General features: G+C 39.6%; 1 long non-coding RNA gene across 3 annotated transcripts in view; it reads left to right on the forward strand.

The window, feature by feature from the left end:
- Nucleotides 1–20,261, forward strand: part of LOC132649678 (uncharacterized) — a 145,233-nt gene that overhangs the window by 110,344 nt on the left and 14,628 nt on the right. Inside the window, exon 3 of one of the 3 annotated variants that reach the window (XR_009588161.1) lies at nt 1,948–2,037. The exons of 1 other annotated variant lie outside the window; for it this stretch is intronic. This is a non-coding gene — a long non-coding RNA (uncharacterized LOC132649678). Of the gene's footprint in view, nt 1–1,186; nt 1,293–1,947; nt 2,038–20,261 lie in introns of those variants that run through there. One more of the 3 variants, XR_009588160.1, reaches the window with a different exon arrangement.

Below are 20,261 nucleotides of genomic sequence, written 5' to 3' on the forward strand. Positions count from 1 at the left end.
TTGGGATGTTTCTGTGTAGGTAGTGTCAAAGAGGTTGATAAGTGATGCATTATATAGACAGCTTCATGGAAATGTCATGAACCTGCATAGAATATTACCAGAAACCTTGCCAGGTTTTAAATATCTAATGCTGTTTTTCTGAAAGAACTTACAAAACCTTTAACTTCTTATTAATGTACTGTTGTCATTAGAGAAATGTGCCCACAGCACAATGACAGACATCAAATGAACTGGCCATATATGGTCGGTTATAATCAATTTCCTAGTACTGAGGTATCATTCAGGCAAAACTTGTTTTAGGGCTCTGAATATCAACATAAGAAGTAGACTATGGAAGAATTGTACCTGGTGATCACCCTACTGTTTTCAGGGTGTTGGCAGAAGTTGTATTTTAGGAGTTGGACAGATGGCTCAGTGGTTAAGATCATATAGTGCATTTTCACAGTACGTGAGTTTGGTTCCTAGGACACACCTCGGGTGGTTCATAACCTGTGACTCCACCTCCAAGGAGATCTGATGCCTTTATCCGGACTCTGCATACCTGAACTCCCATGTACATAACACACACACACACACACACACACACACACACACACACACACACAAACATAAGGGAAAAATAAATAATTTTTTAAGTCAAATGTCATTCTCCTCATCCCAAGTTTGTCATCTTTCTCTCTGGGTTTTGAGACCCTCACTAATAGATGAGTCCGAACACATTTCTTTATACTCTGTTAACATTTTCTGCAGTATCCGTGAGATCCTAAGTCATCAATTTAACCAAGGGAAGATTGGAAATATTCAGGCAAAGTAGCATCTGGGCTGAATACATACAGATGTTTTTCTTTGTTATTATTCTCTAAGCCATACTGTACAACTACTTATATAGCATTTATAGTGTCTCTTGAGTGATTTAAAGCACAGAAGAGGATATATGTAGGCAATGTGCTAACACTGCATTATTTTCTATGAGGCATGAGCAGATTTTAATATCTGAAGGGTAGTTTGTCCCTGAAGTTTGTCTCCTATGGATACCAAAAGATAACAGTAATTGTTTATGCATTGTGTCTGCTTTATTAATGTTCTATTCTCTTTCATTTTCAAGCCTAAATTACTTGGAAGTCCAGAAAGATTTTATAAGATTAATTCTAAGTCTGTGTGTGCTTGTGTCTCCTCTTCTACCCAGGCAGAACTTCTGCTTCTCTGCCATCTAGACTTCTGGTGTGTTCTGAGTGCATCTCTCCCAATTTCATGTTCTGAAAACTTAATTCTCACCACCACAATGCTGGGAGGTACAGCCATTTTGGGAAATACTTATATTAGAAAATAAGAGCCCACCCTCAGCAAGAGGAGCCCTCATTCATTGCTGGTGGGAGCGCAAACTTGTACAGCCACTATGGATATCAATATGGAAGTATCTCAGAAAACTGGAAATTGATCTACCTCAAGACCCAGCGATACCATTTTTAGGCACTCAGCTATCGGCAGTGGTACAGGAGATACCAGGAGAGGGGCTCAGCAGGAAAGCTACAAAGAGCAAGTAAAGTATCCTCAGATGTATGCTGGGAAGAAAGCAGATTACCTTAGAGGGTTTAAAATAGAGTACTAACTGCTCAGTTCTTGTGTTGTGAAGCTTATTAGTAAACAAATATAAGAGTCTCACCATTATTTATATGATAGCAGTGTTAAGAGAGAAACATAGAAACCAACACAGTTATATAAAAATAACTGTAACGTTATTAAAACAAAAAACTCACAGAACTTGAATAATGAAAAAAGAAAAAGGAAAAAAAATACCCCTGCAAATTCCATATTGGGCAGTAAGCTGTTTTTTATTGGGAAAAAAGGGAACTCTACCCACATGTATGGATTCATGCCCCTATGTAAAGCACTCCACTGCCTTCACTCTTCTGTATCTGAATGCTCTCTTTATTTTTTTACCTTTAGATGTGGCTTGGAGGTGGGTGAGTAATGAACTGAGTTATTTTACTCTAAAATAGAGTAAAAATGGACTAAAGTGGATCAAGGACTTAAAGGTAAGATAGAATCTATGGGGAAAAATTCACTTTGAGACATCACTATAGACAATCAAAAATAGTGGTTTTTTATGAGACTCATAAAGTACAGAAAATAAAAGCAAAATAGATGAATGGAATCTTATCTAATGAAGAAGCTTCTGCAGAGATAGAAAAGACAACTTAGAGTAGGATGAAATATTCTCGAACTATTCATTGATAAGAGATTAATACCCATAGTATAGAAGAAAATTTAAAACACCCAATAACAAATATATGTATAGCAAAAATACTCAGACATAAACAATGAAATCCTGCAGCCATCTAGACAAAACTGGAGGAAATCAACATTTCCTGCCGTAAAATAAGACACCCATAAGCAATCAAATACTGCATGTTCTGCATGTTTTTCCTCAGTTGTGGGACATAGAAAAGCTGATTTCATAGAAGTAAAAGGTACAACAGTAACTACTAGGGGCAGGAAAGAACAGAGGGGGAGGGACAGAGAGATGCCAGAGAGCAGGTACAATCGCAAATACAATTAGGAGGACAGCATTTGGGTATTCTGTCACAACATGTGACAATAACTTAGAGTTATTTTATTTTATAGAGGAGCAGGAAAATGGATTTCAAATGTTTCACCACAAAGAAATTATAAATGTTCAAGAAGTTACAAATACTAATTATTCTGATATGATCGTTATACTCTCTATATGCATATACGTATCAAATTGCCATACTTTTACTACACATGTACAATTAAAATATATAAAAATTAAAATTGGAAAGTATATTTGTATAGAACGCGAATTTATAGACAATCCAAAACGGTACCAGACCTGTGATAGAGTAGCCCCTCTTTATAAACAGTCTGTGACAGCTGCTTTAAAAATGGATTACAACAGGTTCATATGCTCCATATGTCACAAAACAGTGAGAAAAGAGCCCTGGGGCAGGAGTGGAAGATGCGCATTTGTTGCTTAAGAGACTGAAGAGTTGACCTTGATTCCACAACTCAGGCTGTGTGTACAGCCAGTGGCACCGTCAGCCCACTGCTGGTGGAGACTCCCAGGGAGGCCTTGCTCCGGCTTGTTTAGAGAGAGGCAAGATAACACGTTTACTCACAATCACACTTTAAGAAGCCCTATTGATTTTCCTGGGTTTATGGATAACGGGCATAATTTAGAGCAAGAGAAAAGAAGCTTTTTCCGTAAAGGGCCTGGAATGAATACTTCTGTCTCATGGGCCTCTGTCTAAAGTACTCAGTTTCGCTTCGTAACCTGTAAACAGGCCTTGACACATAAACAAACAACTCTCTCTGTACTCCAGTAAGGTAAGTTACAAAAGTGGGGGAGCGGCTGCATTTGGTCTTTGCATCATAATTAATCAGCTTTAAATAATAATTTTTTTTTTGTGTTCTTCCTAAGATAAGTTCACATTTGGAGCATGTTTACACAGACCTTAAAATTACTTCTGTCGCATAGAACCTCACAAAGTCACTCTGTGTTAACTGTCTCTGAGATCTGTATCTTAAAATGAGGTTGGAAAGCTATAGTTGGCTTCTTCATATGCAACCACAATACTGGGTATGAAAAGGATTGTTTTGGCTAATTATGATCTCAGTGAGCGCAAGTATAGGCAAATAAATTATTGATGGTCACAATTAACTTGGACAATGATTTTATCAGGTTCACACTTCAACTTAGCTACACATATTTGACAATTAGTTTCTACCTTACAAAACGTGATAGCATTATACAAAACTACACATAGTTTATCCAACACTCAAGTCTTACTTTTGACCTTACTGGTAAGTGCCTCTCCTAGGTGGCATGTGCTTTAGATGTCTCTAGGATCACAGCCAATATGTCTCACAGAAGCGCGCAAGCGCGCGCGCGCGCACACACACACACACACACACACACACACGCACGCACACACTGTGACTCAAAACAGAAAAAGACCTAAGAGACTATGTAAATGAGCCACCTTTAAGTATGGTATTCAAAATGGTAGTTGTATATTGAATATAGTTACAGAGCCTGCCCTTGGGTGCTGTGAAATGCTTCTGCTGGGCAGAAGTGCTGCATCTTTTCAGACAGCTTCTGTGACAGCGCAATTACCTGATGGCTTCCGTTCATCAGTCCAGTCAGCCTGAACATGAAGCCACTTGCTATTTGGCATTGTCTCTTGACAGTAGGCATTTGGTATCAACTATTAGAAAGTTTCTATTTTCCTTCTGGCAGCAATGGATATTAATTTTTCCTGCTCGCTTACCCTTGTGGAATATTAGTCTTTCTTAGTTCTTGACATATGGACTGCTTGATACATAATATGTTCGGAGTTTTCCATCTGAGCAGTCAGGCTAGTTCCCAATGAAGGATATAACCCAAGAACTTAAAGCAACAGAGACTAGCCTCAGTCTCAGGTAGGCTACGCCTTCATTCTCTTCCCAGAATTCTGTTTGGAGACCCCTGTGTACATCTGCATCTGAAATGAAGATGTTTTGTGCAAAGAAGAAGGGTGAAATCGGAGAGCCAGTGTCTATTTTGACCCCGCCTCTTACTTAGCTGTGTGACCTGGTGTGACTACTCTTGTAGGAAGAGATATTCTGAAGACAGAAGCTTGGGGCCCACCCTTTAACTGTCAGATGACGGCTATAAAAGACTTTAGAGAATTAGAATTCCCCAGAAATCTTCTTCGCAGGGAGGAAAGGCTGTGGGTGTTAGGAGAGAAACCCCTGGAGGAACTCACCTCCCTAGAAGATAGTTTGCATAGTCCCAATAACGTGTCATACCTTACAGGACAGAAGGAGGCTGAGATTGAGGGATGAGTGATGGGCAGGAGGTCGTCTTTGGAGTATACTACCCTCTCTTTAAGCTCAACCTCATGCCAGTGTCCTGAAGATAGACGTGGAGTCCCTGGACACCTTTGTTTCTTCCTCTTCCTAGTGTGACCGCAATGGTAGATATAAACCTTTCTCCGCTTTCCACTCTTACTGATCTCTTTAACTGGTATATTGGGGACAGATGGCCCAACCTACCTTGTTAAGAGGGAAAACAAAAACAAAGCTTTAACTCTTTAAAAACTCTGCAACACCCGGACAAGTGATTTCATCTTCATCTCACTGACTTCATCTGCAAAACAAAAACGCACATCTAGTGAAATATAAGATAACCGTGCATAGAATTGACTGTGTGCATAGGAAGAGACTGGATGCACACAGACAAGATTCATACATATGATACATACATGCGTATATACATGCATGCATATATGTCACCTCTACTATGTTGATATATACTTAGTATGTACCTCATAAATTTATTCTTTGAAGGGATAACTTTTTTCTGTCTCTGTCTCTCTGTGTGTCTCTGTCTGTCCGTCTGTCTGTCTGCCTGCCTGCCTTGAACTAGGATAAAACCACTTTACCTGCTGAATTACATCTACATCTCCAGCCTCATTGAAGGGCTCTTAAATCACAAGGCCTGGCTGAGTGAAGGGGCAGCTTTCTTAGATCCCTGTTGGGCCTATCATCAGCTCTGCCTTCCAGCTTGTGATAGCAAGAACTCACATGTGAACTACAGCTTATGGAGGTCTTGGCAGTTGCCGAGACTCTTGTGTAATGGGATTTGTATAATGCTATGAAGATACAAAAACTTGTTCTCTGTAAACAGCCTCCTGTGAACCCCCCCGAGGCTGTGGCACTGATGAGTTTGTTTCTTGATGCAAATTAAGATGAACCACAAGGCCCCAATTAAGGGGTCTCGGTGAGGTCACTGGAAGCTTTGGGGCCTAACTGTAATAGAAAATTCTTTAAGGTACTCAGGAAGGAGGAACCATAACAGTGAATGTGCTTATATTCTAGGCAACAGCTTTATGTGTGTTCTCTCTAGGGGAAGGCTATACTTCTGAGACTGCACTTGTTCCCTAACAAACCATGTTCCTTACTCGCAGTGTGCTTGGGATGCAAGTTTAAATGCAAGCATCCCTGGTTCTGTGAGCACAGGGGTCTGGACAACACTGAACAGTTCTTAACCTTCACCCGGATGCTCACTGCCATTGGGAAAGACACTGCAGTCCTGGGAATAGTTCTGGCCCAATAGTCATATCCCCTTACAATGTGAACACAGAGAAGAGTCAAAGTCGCACTTTTCAGACACTGCCTTTGCCCAGGAGTTGTGTGCACTTTTGAGGTCAGCTTGTGGATGATGGATTTGCAGGCATTGGATGGAGCAGAACATCAGAATCAAACTTCCCCGTGTCATTGAGTGTCCTGCCTGCAGAGCCACCCTGATGAGCAAATGTACTCTCAAGGGCCCAATTAACACATTAAGCAAGACTGGACTCTCTGTCGTCCCTGGCCCAGCCAGATTCAACACAGCAGTAGTGTTCTGACTACAGGATCCCTTCCTTGCCTTTCATTATTCTCCCCCTGCTGGTATCTCTATTACGGGCATATCCATTTGCTTCGTTTCCCTTTGGGTTTTTATATAAAATTAGAGATAACAAATGTATTTGCTTACCTCCTTCAGTGTGGTTCTGAAAACAGACCTATCTGTTCCATCAACCCATCTGCCCTGGCTAATAGTCTATTCAGTACAAGCATGCTTTCTGAGCATGAGCATACATACAGCCATACTCTATACTATGCATTAGGATTCAATGGTAAGCAAGCCAGATATAGGCCCTCAGCCATAACAAGAAAGCTGTGGGAATGAGTGAGTCAAGGTAATCTCTACTGAGCACCACAAATGAGAAAGACAGGCTCCGGTGAGAGCTTGCTCCTGGGAGCTGGTGAAAGCTGAGAAAGCATCTTCTGGACCATGACTCTAGTGGTAGATAAGCAAAATCAAAGGCGTGATCCAGTGCCTTAGGCCATGAAACAGAGGGAATTTTGCAGATGGCAGGAACTCTAAGCAAGAAAGCCCAAGAGGAAAGAGAATGACACTGTCTGGGATGGCCAACAGTGGCCACATCTGGTCAGAACAAAATCATGAGCTTTTTACTTTATATCTTCAAACCAACGGTTTGGAAAAGGTTTAGAAGACCTTGGCAAAAGACGACTGTAACTGTCATAAGGAGAAATGAGAGAGGAGAGTGCTTTTTAAGTATGTCCCCATTTTTTTTTTTTTTTTTTTGGTATGCCTTGCTTTCAGGCTGGAACATGATTCTTCCTAGTGTGTGATGCACTCAGTAACTTGTTCCTGATAACAGTGTGAGGTGGAGGGGGCAGTGGGTACCTTCTGAAATTACCTCAAAACAAAGCAGCCTATCCGGTAGTTCTGTAACCAGCTGGAGAAAGGCAGTCACTCTGCCATGAGAAGCTAAGGCTTATTTGCCAAGAAGCTAGGAACTCCTGCCTGACGAGGAAGACAGTTGGAGCACAAGTCCTCCAGCCACAGGCCAATGAATACCCCCTCAAAGCCAAGCCAGGACCAGCCAGCTTAGTGACCCCTGGTGTCCTAGCTTTCATCAACAATGAAGGTTATTTAACAGGTAGTTGTTGAAATGAGTAATCATGTGGTAATACATATGTGCTACTGGAGGAGAGGACCTGACATTAGTCCAAGTAGGTAATGATGGCTTGGCCTCACTTCCTTCTCCTGTGGACATTAGAACCTGACCACTCCAGACACATAAACGTGCATTTCAGCCTGGGCCTCATTATCTTAGTTACAGGTTGCTTTTACAGCTCTCTCTACACCACATTTCCTTTTAATATTCTTGTAGTAGACAGTACATTACTTTCTTTTTAAGTTACACAAGAAGTTTGTGTAGAGGCCAGAGAAGTCTCATAAGCTGGCGTCTGTCAGTCTTTCTTATTACAGCGTGGTGCCTGCCTACAGAGAATGTCATTTATTTCTTCCACTCTCGCTCTCTGCTGTGATGCTCACCCCCACTAAGCTGTTCTGTGTTTCTTCCTCTGCCAAACTGCATCTGCGTATTCTCATAGCTTTCAAAATCAACTTTTAACATTTTGACTGTGCATTAAAGCTTTCCTGCCTGGTGTGGACCTCAGCTCCATTCCAAATTCCATCTTCCCCTCAGTTAGTCCCGTATGTTCATTTCTTGTTTACTTTTTGACATTTGGTTGAGTCCCTTAATTCCTCTTATCCCCCTAGGTTTCTCATTTGTTTATTGTGTGTGATAATAAATATCAAAGCCTCTTCATGTTCAGGGAAGAAAAATGAAAGTCTGCTTTCCACATTATGACATTCAGTCTAATTACAAGAACCTAAGCCTCTAGAGTTTCACTTCCTGTACACACACACACACACACACACACACACACACACACACACACTGAAGGATATCTCCTCAGAAATTATATTGGCTGATAGGCCTCTGGACTGGGTTGGTGGTCACCCAGCATCGGGACATGGAGCATGCCATCCTCTGCATTGCTCCCCAGCAGAAGCATGAGATATGGCCACTCGCTCCTGATAAACGCCCAGCCCAGGTGTGTTGAAAAGCGACGCTCTGCCACTGGGGCCTGGTGCAAGGCCGCGTGCCGGTAGTTCTAGCACTCTGGGAGCCAGAGGCAGGTGGACCTCTGTGAATTTGAAGCCAGCATGGACTACAGAGTGAGTACAGGATAACCAAGGCTACACAGAGAAATCCTGTCTAAACAAACAAACAAAACAAGAACAAAAAAAAAAAAAAAAAAAAAAAAAAAACCAACCCACAAAAAAAAAAACAAACAAACAAACAAATAAAAAATGCTACAGCTGGAAGCAACAGAGGTGACCTCATAAAGGACAAGTTAGTAAGACCTCAACAGCCAGAGGAGCCTGCACATTGAGGAAGCAAGACCTACAGTGAATGCATCTCAGTTTCTCTATTTTAAATGGAATGCATTTATGACAACATCCTGTTTAGTAGACTTGCTCAGGATTAGGGATGCATACCGTTCTGCTTCCTGGTGAGAACCTCCAATTTCATAGGAGCTCATTGTGTCTTGTAGAATTTTCTCCAGAGGTCTAGAAAATCATATGCAGGTTTCTCCCTCTCTCAGCCTCCTATAAGAGACAAAAAAGATTTCCAAAGGAGAAACTGATTTGCCAAGGACTTATCCCAAAGTGCTTCCACATTTTAATTTTGGTTGTTTGAGTTAGTCTGAACATACAACCATTCCCCGTGCTTCAGTGGACACCCATCCCCAATGTGTGTGTGTGTGTGTGTGTGCCATTAATTGGACTTAGCTTGTTATCCAGTTGGCTATACAAGAGCAAGTGATCAGCCCTGAAATTATGTACATACAAGTAACACTAAAGGGACCAAGAAGATGGCGTTCATATATCCATGTATTTATTTGATATCTATTAAATAAATTAAATTAATAGATTAAATTTGATATGAATTAAATACCCATATATTTAATATATGTATATACATATTAAAAAGAGGTCATGAATACAAGAAGGATCAGTTAGAGTATGGTTGGAAGCAGGAAGGAGAATGGAGAAAATGATATATTTTAAGAAAAAAAAAAACCAAGAACTTAAAGGCATGAATTTTAGAGGAGGCATTGTTGAGATGGATTCAGGAGAGTTGGAGGAGGTAATGGAGGGGTCTGGGAATGTTCAGATTTCATTGTTTACATGTGTGGACTTCTCAGGAATAAAGAAAATTATTGAAACACAGAAAGGAAGCCTAAACTATTTCACAGGTATGTTTTATAGTTTACAAAGAGCACTTACTGGTGAAGAATATACCAAGGGTTTCACATTATGATAGATGCAAGGGAGAGCTGGGTAACTGTCCCAACTGTGAATAATGTTTGTGTCTCCAGTAGGTGAACCCAAAGTTCCTCAGCACAACTTGACATATGTAAAATGTAAGTGTTTGAAACAAGTTCAGATATTTATGCTGAGTAAAATCCACAACACTGGCTCTTTTCTCAGTTCTTGGCATAACAGCTGATAGATGGGTCTCCTCGGAAACTTATGTATTGAGTATAACAAAGCCTGGTTTGGAATGTGAAAAGTTATAGCAGTAGTAAGCTACCCAAGAGGGTTCACCTCACACCTGCAGGAACTAACTCCTGGGTTTGAGTAGCCCATGGCAACACAGTATTTTGAAGTTCACCCAAGGTTTTCCCCTCTCCTCACATAACTAATCCTCACAGCTCATGCAATCCAAATGTCCTATTAAAATTTTCTTTCAGAAACAGGGTGAAAGGCAGCCATTTTATTATCATTGCTGAAAAAGAAATAATATTCTGTGCTAAGAGTGGGTCTCAGAAGCAGGCTGTCACCTAGCAAGCCATCACCCTCACCACTTAAAGTAGTGGTTCTCAACCTGCCTAATGCTGCCATCCTTTAATATAGTTCCAAAGTATTCCATTGCTACTTCCTGGCTACTGTTATGAATTATAATGTAAAATTCTTTTTGGAGATAGAGTTTGCCAAAGGGGTTGAAACAAAACACTTGAGAACTTCTGATTTACACGAATTTAACTGATGTTTCCTTTTGAACAAATGGGAGGCAGGCCAGGAAAGGAAAAGAAAAGGAAAAAAAGAAGTGAAAGAAGGAAAAAGAAAGAAAGAAAGAAAATAAAAGACTAAATTGTCTCTATGATTTAAATAGCCTAAAGGGTATTTTGGCACAATATTCAAAATGGCCATTTTGAATTTAGATTAACACAATTTTTAGACTGGCCTTCAATGAGAACAGAAACCTAACTGACACTTACTCCCTAGATGCTCTGAAGTGAAGTGACAGGTACTTGCTTCCACCCCCAAGATACGTAAGCCAGGACAGGGCTTCAAAGGGGAAATGCATGTGAGATTCTTCTACATATTCCAGGTTAGAGTCTGCCCATCAGTTGTAATACTTACCCAGAACCAGGCACTAAGTGTTTCTGTAAACAATGGGAAAGGAGGGTTCTTTCACACCACCTGGGAAGCCTAGAAGTTAAAGAGTAAAACTCGAGTAGATCTGTATTTAAAAGAGACGTGCCCCTTGCTAGCCTAATTCTCAGTCATTTCTTCATCTAAATGCTTCAATGGTATGAGCCAGAGTTTGTTTCAAAGATACCTTTGCATTCTTTTACGAACCGAGTCTACCAGTGATGTTCTTAAACTAATCTTCATCGTGTGTTCTTTCTTAATGGGTTTCTAAGAGCCCTGCCCCTAAGCCTTTGCTCTGAGTTGTCTAATATTGCTTTGGAAAGCAGACTAAGCTTTATGGGTCTTCAAACTGAATGGAATAATTTCCTCTGGCTTAGATGGATGAAGATTGCATAAGATAGGCATCAAGTATGAGGATTCTCTCATGGAAATTTAATTGGGTTGGGAGATATGATCAGAAATGTTTATGAAAAGTATTAATTTCTGGTTGATGCATTGACTATCATTGTCCCAAAGAAATTCTGTTGACATATCCTTAAAGTGATCTATTATATCTTCATTAACTATTGATAAAATAAACTTACCAAAGTCAATATTCTTGATATGGGAAACTGGATTATAGACTAGAAAATAAACTCAGTTACGTGAGAGCTTTTAATAACAATTACCACCTAGGCTCATTTTGGTCTGTTATTTTTTATTTTACAATAATCGTTCACTGTGATAATTAAAGCCAGTCAACTCTTCTCAAATGAAATTTTAATTAAATTGATAAATCCTCAGGGGGAAAAAATCTATGAAATGTTTGTAAGGTAAGATTTTTCTCTCTCAAACATCTGGCAACAAATGGCTTGTTAAGAATAACTTAAATTTTATTTATGTTTCTCAAAAACCACATGAACAAATTTATATTGTCAACTGTGACTACCTGGCATTTGATTCAATTTTCACCTTTAAAAATTATACCACTCAGATTTAATATTTTTAAATTCTTAAAAAACATAACATATTTGTCTTTAGTGATGAAAATGGAGCCAAAACAGAGCTACAGTTCATGGGAGAGATACATGAAGCAAACCCCATATTCACTAAGTGTTTATTCCTAGAGACATTTTTTGTCCTATGGAGTTGGAAAATGGAGCTCATTGAAGAATGGTGTATGAAATGGCTAACAAGTAGTTTTCATAGTTCAAAACCATGATTCTATCATTTGATAAGTGTCCATGTACTAAGCCATCTTCAGTATGGACTCTTAGGAGGCAGTGTCCAGGAGGGGGACCTTAAGTTGTTGGGGAATGCACTTGAACGGGAATTATGGCAGACAGCCTCTTCATGTTTTCCTCCTGTTTACTGGTTAATGGAGTGAGTGTATTTGTTTAACAAATGCTTCTGCCATGATGTATTACCTCACCACAGGACCAAAGCAACGGAGCCAATCAGTCATGGGCTCAAATCTCCTAATTGAGAGCCAAATAAACTCTTTTCTCTTTATTTGTTAATTATCTCAGGTTCTTCATTGTAGCAGAAAAAAAAAGCTATTGTACACTTTACAAAAAGATAGGGTGTTCATTAAAAGACAGATTTTTAATTAGAAACTTATAAGCAACCTCACAAACCATTGGCATCCTCTATATTTGCAGATTTAGCATACAAAACACCTCATAAGCTATATTATTTTTCTTTGTTTTATGTATGACATTATGGATTACAGAAGCACTGGGTATAAGCATTGTATTGTGTAACTTCCATTATCTATTATGTTCAAAACTTTTCCTTAATTCAGTCCCTGGAAGCCATTTATTGCATTTTAATCAAAGGCTGCTAGAGCAACAATAGCTGACTTTCCTGAGTAGACAAAACAGAGCTAAACACAACTGAAGAAACTGGCCAACTGAATGCTGGGCGTGTCTACCGAAATGAAGATTTATTTCCACATAACTGAAGGTTGGAGGGGGGTTCTCCTTTTTTGTTAGCCCAATTCTAAGTTCCAATTTAAGATGACTTCCTCATAGGGCTAGCAAAGCCAACTAAGCATCAAAGAGTATAAATTTTTCCCATTGGGGTCACACACCTAATATACTGGAGGTTTTCACAACCACAGGGGTGTATGGCCCGTCTTCTGAATTGTTATCCTGATCAACCCTTTGAGAAAATGATCCTTCCTTTTACCTTCAGCCTCACACAGAATGCTGCGAAACTACAAACTGAGTAAGAAAGAGTGGAAAGAGGGCCTCAGTCAGAACCTCCCAAGACGAAGTATGTTTGTTCTACACCACCATACAGAGGAGCCGGTAATGTCACACCAGGACAGGATTCAAACTTCCCTCACCCGCTTTCTAATGGTGAACTTTGAGAAAGCTGCCTGGGCTTTCTTAGATGTACTCATATAAAAAGGTGGGCACTGATGTCCAAAATGGACAAGACTTGGACACAGGCTGAGTCAGCTGCTTAACTCTGCCATGACAAGCAAGTCCTTCATATTTCCTGCTTCACAATTAAGTCTGCCAGATATTCTGTCCAGAAGGCTGAAGATGATGCTCTGAAGTAATATGTAGAGAGTGGGGGACTGGCCAGATAGTAAACTGTCTCTGTCGTCTGTTAGTTTTGGAAGCTGCTTGCTGCACTTCCTACTCAAGTAATAATTTTACTCCTTTTCAAATCTCTGATGGGGTTGAACACTATATAGTTACAGTTTCACAGTTAGGCTTAAGTTGTTTAGGATTTTTAAGAAAATGTTTTAAGGTCTCGAAAGATGTTTTTAAATTGATAAATACAAGATAAGATAGAGAATGATTTAAGTACAAAACTTTAGACTCACCTAGATAAGATAGAGAGTTCAATGTAACTTGTGCATATGGCTTTTCTGATTTCATAACTGTTTTAAATGTATGTAGTTTATTATAAATAAATAAGGTGCATATGTATTTGAAAAAAAAAAAGGATGGACAATGAGTCGGGCTCAGTGGCGCACACCTTTAATCCCAGCACTCAGAGAGGCAGAGGCAGGCGAGATAGCTGTTAGTTTGAGGCCATCCTGGTCTGAGGACAGCCAAGCCTACACAGAGAAACCCTTTCTTGAAAAACAAAAAAAACAAACAAACAAAAAAAAGGATGGTACTGAAGTTTACCTCACGTTTTGGAACAAAGGGAGGCGGTAAAAAGTTGTCTGCAGCTTATTACTCTTCTCCTCCTAGGACTTCACATGCTGTCAATCACTTAGACATGAGCTTAGAAAGAATAGAGAGGCGATGGTGCTTGCCATGATGTGCACTCCAGCTGGTCAGAAGTAAAATCATTTTCCTAGTGTGGCTATGATGATACAAAGATGTAGAGAAGTCTGTGCTGGGCTCAGTTTGGGCTCATGATCCCCCTGTGGGTGTTTTAGTTCTGAAAAGTAAATGGGATGTTGATTAGCTAACTATAGTAAAAATGTAGGGCATTAAGTGACCATTCAGGATCTCCTATGAATGCTGGTGTACTAGAACTGTAGAGGACAAGAGGCAAGGCTGAAAGAGAGGCTCTGGAATAGAGGAAGGGAGTTGGGTTCAGGAGCTTCTCTGATGTTTTGCTGTTTTTGTTTTTTTGTTTTTTTGTTTTTTTTACTAATTACACATTATTAACTTTGCATCCCCCATAAGCCCCTCCCTTCTCCCCTTTCAGTCCCATGCTCCCACCCCTTCTTCACTCATGCCCCTCCCCAAGTCCTCTGATAGGGGAAGTTCTCCTCTCCTTTCTTCTGATCTTAGTCTATCAGATCTCATCAGGAGTGGCTGCTTTGCCATCTTCTGTGGCCTGGTAAGGCTGCTCCCCCCTCAGGGGGAGGTGATCAAAGAGCAGGCCAATCAGATTAGGTCAGAGGCAGTCCCTCTTCCCATTACTATGGAACCCACTTGGACACTAAACTCCCATGGGCTACATCTGTGCAGGAGTTCTAGGTTATCTACTTGCATGGTCCTTGGTTGAAGTATGATTCTCTGGGAAGACCCCTGTGTTCAAATTTCTGGTTCTGTTGCTCTCCTTGTGGAGTTCCTGTCCTCTCCAGATTGGTTGGTATCTGAGGATGATGGCAGAGGAAAGTGAAACATGGCACAAGAGCCATGAGAGGTGATACTGGATCTTCTGTCCATCCATGTGTTTCATGCACAAAGGCTTTTTGCAAGGTTGGAGGTTGTAATTTGAAGAGGATTTAAGGAACAAACTGCTGAGTGATATGTGAATGAATACTCTTTTTTCCAGTATAAAATTCTATTGATGACTATAGATTGGAGGCAAAGAAAATGCAAGACATCAAAACAAGGCAAAATCTTAAGATAATCATTTATCCTCTCCTCCTTCATTTAACATTATTCAATATATACCAAGCGCCAGAACTATAAATTGAAAAGCCTATGCCGACAATAATCTCCTTAAGACTTTCAGTGGTGTTCATTCACTTAGAAAGCATATATATGAGAGTCACAGTCTCAGGATCCATTTTATCATTGTATGAGCATATGTCATTTTCATTTTTCCTTCTCCTGATTTCCCAAAGGTCCAAGGACAACTCTGGCTCTATTTCTATAAAGTAAATATATGTATACATACATATGTACAGTTTGTCTTCTTTCTAAACTTATAGACCAGAATATTTCTCTCCCGAGATCCAGAGAAACACTGTTTTAGAAGACTCCCAGTGTGATCTTATGTAATTAAAAGCTGAGAACTATAGCTGACTGTCTCTTTTTTATTCTCCCTTATCGTAAGATAAATGACACCAAGGACTTTAAAAGCAAAAACAGGAAAAGATCACATCTGCTGTGAAAATTCCAAATACAATCTTTCTAAGTATGTGTTGGTGCATAAACTGATTTGTTTTGACTGATTTTATCTGTGGGGCCAATCCACAGAACAGTCATGTCAATCAAAAAGTCATTTCCTTTTGTTTGTGTTTTAACATTCACCAGCCTGGGGCTTGTCACAGACAAAGGTTACCTGATTACATTCCGGTGCAGGCAGTTGGGTGACTTCCGTGGGAGCCACTGGGAGACATATATCAAAGCGGAACTTTTCAGTGGGCAGGTCAGGACTTAATGAAAGTGTCAGTGGATTTCACACAAGAGTTTATCTCCATTCTGTTCAGCTCTTGAGGAGAAACGTCGCACCTGCTCCTCATAATAGTCACTCTTAATTTTTATGTAGGTAAAAGCAATTGGTCTAAAAGGAGCAAGGGCACATTTGCAGAAGTAGGGTAGAGAGACTGGGATGCAGGAGCCTTATTTCCTTAATTCTGGAAGAAAAGAACAAGAACCTCCATCCCTCTGCTTCCTCCATCCCTCCAAAAGAATCACTGAAGCAAATCTGGCTCTCAAGCACCAGTCCATGTTGGGATGTTTCTCCAGTATCACAGTTTTCACATGTGTAGAAGGAGAGCAGTAGTAACAGATAACAGGCATTGAGGGACTGTTTGGTGCCAGGCCTCCTTTTGACATATATCAACTCATTTTGTCTTTGCAGTAACTCAGTACAAAGGGTACTGGCTTTATGTTACCCTAATATATACCTGAGAGCATTAACAAAAGGAAGAATGTTTTCACTAGTTTTGGTCCATGGTATGTTGATCACTCTAGGGTCTGTGTGATGGTGAGGAGGCATGGCTGAGCAAAACCACATGATGCTAGGAAGCAACAGTGTAAAGGAGGAAGGAACAATCCTCTTCAAGGATGTGCCTCAAAAATGTAAACCCTCTTAGCCCTGCCTCCTGGGGACCTGCACCCTCTCTTTATAACACAACTCTAGCACAAATTCAGATAGAACCAAAAAATCTGGGCCCAGGGGTCTTTCCTGAGACTGATACTCCAACCAAGGACCATGCATGGAGATAACCTAGAACCCCTGTTCAGTTGTAGCCCATGGCAATTCATTGTCTAAGTGGGTACCCTAGTAAGGGGAACAGGGACTGTCTCTGACATGGATGCAGTGGCTGGCTCTTTGATCACCTCTGAGCCTTACCAGGCCACAGAGGAAGATAATGCAGCTAGTCCTGATGAAACCTGCTAGGCTTGGGTCAGATGGAAGGGGAGGAGGACCTCCCCTATCAGTGGACTGGGGAAGAGTCATGAGAGGAGAAGTGGGAGGGAGAGTGGGATTGAGAGGGAATGAGGGAGGAGCTAGAGCTGGGATACAAAATGAATAAATTGTAATTAATAAAAAATAAATTAATAAATATTCAGATAGTAATTTTAGCACCAGGAAACAGAACAAGTCCATGAAGTTGTTAATAGCGTTGATTCGGATAATATTGAGAGTGAGTACTTGGCAAAGAACCTCCTGCATGTTAATGCTAATGGTGTGAAATTTTTTTATTGCACTTTGGTTTTCATCATTAAACCCTCTCCAATGATCTTTTCAAAAGCCACAACTTCATTGGTCTAGCCCTTGAGCTTGCTAATTGACATGCATGTTTGAATGCATGCTGGATGCTCTTCACTCATACTTCAAGAGAAGATACTTTGAGTTTTGGGAAATTAGTCTCAGGAGACTAGCCTCCATTTTCTCTAACTATGGCTCTCACTTGTCACTCTGGGCAGGATCAGTAGGCATATATGTCAAGGAGGCTTTTACCTGAGAAACATTACTAAGCAAACACTGTAATTATTGCCAAGGCACTTAACTGTGAATGTTTTGGCTAGGCTAGATGAGTTCTAAGTAACTGATGCAAATGTGAGCGGTGTGAGGAGGACAGGTGGTCTTCTGCTGTGGCCAAGAGCTACATCCTCTGATGATGTTATGGAGGGAGGGTGCAGAGCCAAAACTGTGTCTTGATCTTTTCTCATCCAAGATGAACCATGTTTGGTGCTTTAAGCAGAACTTCCTTACACAGTTCTTTGAGAAATTAAATGAAAGAAACATCAGAAAGGTCCTGGGCACACATAGAAGGTGCTCCATAAAAACACATCAAAGTATGGTGTTTTTATCATTAAGGTTAGCTACCAGTAATAATGTTTCAGAGAGCGTAGTTTTGGATAAATAGCATTGCCAAAGACTGGGCAGCCAGTTCAGAGAGAGATTATGAAGGTTCAAGCTCTGGTCAGGCTAGTGTAGGAGCAAGTAGCTTACCGAAAAAACCACGATTGTTTATCATTTCATGAGATGATCTCACTAAGGATTTCTCTGAAAACTGAGGTCCATGGGAACAATTCTGGTTATGGGCCTAGAGAGAGAGAGAGAGAGAGAGAGAGAGAGAGAGAGAGAGAGAGAGAGAGAGAGAGAGAGAAATAATTACATTTAGGAGAATTCTCTTGAAGAAAAACTGAATGGAAGCCATGGGATGCAAAACAACAGACATCTGTTCTTGGAGTCCCAGATAAGAGCTCAGCAGGTATGCTTGTTGCGTGTCCAGAGAAGGGATGAATTCGTGACACAGATCCCAGTATCAGCAATAATTTTGTATCTTAAGATTGTCACAAAAGGTTAAAATTGATAGACTTGGGAAGCTATTGGTTTATGCACAGTATTTTCCTCGGTGGTGACCATTATGAAGTAAAAACCTGAGAATAACTTTCTGTTACCCTCTGATGTAATAAATTATTCTCCCCTAAGACCAAGGATGCTCTTAGAACAATGGACAAAGAAGGCCCTGCCGTTGACTATTAGGTTTCCTGCCAGGTAAGTGATGTAAAGAGATTAAAAAGCGTAAAGTCTATGGCTATAGTTGTATCTGCTCTGTGTGTTTAAAAACTATTGAATTTGACTATAGAAATCAGGGAGATGCTGAAGAGAGAACAAAACTGAACCACTGACAGTCTGTTCTATTATCTACTCTGTCTGATCTGGTCTCACTTTGTATCTCACAGTGAACTTGAATGGTTGCTCTGGAATCGCCCAGGGGGCTTAATAATACAGATTGTGGGTTTTATCCTCATGGCTTCTGAATTACTGACTCTAATACTGTCTGAGTTTTTGCTTTTAACAATTTCCCAAGTTCCTACTTTCAAAAAGTTCCCAGATCACTGCTTGTGACCCAAGGGCCACTACTACTTTGAGACCTCTGGGTGTTTTTATTTTGTTTTCGTTTGGTTTTTTTTACTGAGCTATAACTTTAATTTTCATTCATTTTTAAATATAATGAAAATTTTTTTCTTGTATAACATGCAATTACATTCTTATTGATACAGAATTGTGAAAAGGTAATTTCTACTGATTTTATGTATACAGAATTGTGAAAAGGTAATTTCTACTGATTTTAGTTTTAAATTTATTGAAATATAATTGTACATATTTATGAGGTAGAGTACGGTATGTCAATACATTTATCTAATATATAATGCCCAGACCAGAGTAAATGTCATATCAGATACATCCAACATTTGTCATTTCCTTGTGTAAGAAACAAGCAAAGTTTTATTTACTATTTTGAAATATACAATGACTTGTTTCCAAACATAATTTTTCTATAGATTGTAATATATAGTCCTATCCCTGTCCCCATTATTGATCTTCCATCTTTCATCTATTCCACATCTCCTAACCCTTCCTGAGATTTATTTACCACCATTCTGCTTTGTATTGCCAAGAACTAAGTATTTTAGCTTATGAAATCTTTGGTTTTAATGACAATTTTCATGGCTTAGACAGCAGTAGATACAAAGTATGCCACTGTCCTTTTACCTTTTGATTCTTAAAATGTCCTGTTTTGTCTTTAAATTTTATTGTTAAAGAGAACCTTGAACTTGATGGTTTTGTAATCATAAGTAGTACAAGTTGAACTCAAGAGTTCAAAATGAAAAAAAAAAAGAATTCAAAATGACTATATAACATAAGAAATTTCAGACTAAAATTAGTGACATATATAGTCATATTGTTTTATTTTCTTAAAAAATGAACTCTAAGCTTTTGAGTTGGTTGTTAAAAAGTATTTTCTATCAGGGATGGAGATACCTCCAGATCTTTTATTGTAGAGGATTTTTTTAGCGATTCTGGGTTTCTTGTTATTCCATATGAAGTTGAGAATTTTTCTTTCAAGGTTTGCAAAGAGTTGTGTTGATAATTTGATGGGAATTGCATTGAATCTGTAGATTGTTTTTGGTAAGACGACCATTTTTACTATGTTAATCCTGACAAGCCAGGAGCATGGGAGATCTTTCCATCTTCTGTTATCTTCTTCTAATTCTTTCTTCACAGAATTGAAATTATTTTTTTAATACAAATTTTGACTTGCTTGGTTAGGGTCACACTAAGCTGCACTATAGAGCAACAGTAATAAAAACTGCATGGTACTGGCAGAGAAACAGAAGGGTGTATCAATGGAATTGGATAGAAGACCCAGAAATAAACCCACACACTTATGGACACCTGATCTTTGACAAAGATGCCAAAACCATCCAATGGAAAAAACATAGCATCTTCAACAAAT

This window comes from Meriones unguiculatus, chromosome 21, assembly GCF_030254825.1.
Source record: "Meriones unguiculatus strain TT.TT164.6M chromosome 21, Bangor_MerUng_6.1, whole genome shotgun sequence".
NCBI classification, from domain to species: domain Eukaryota; kingdom Metazoa; phylum Chordata; class Mammalia; order Rodentia; family Muridae; genus Meriones; species Meriones unguiculatus.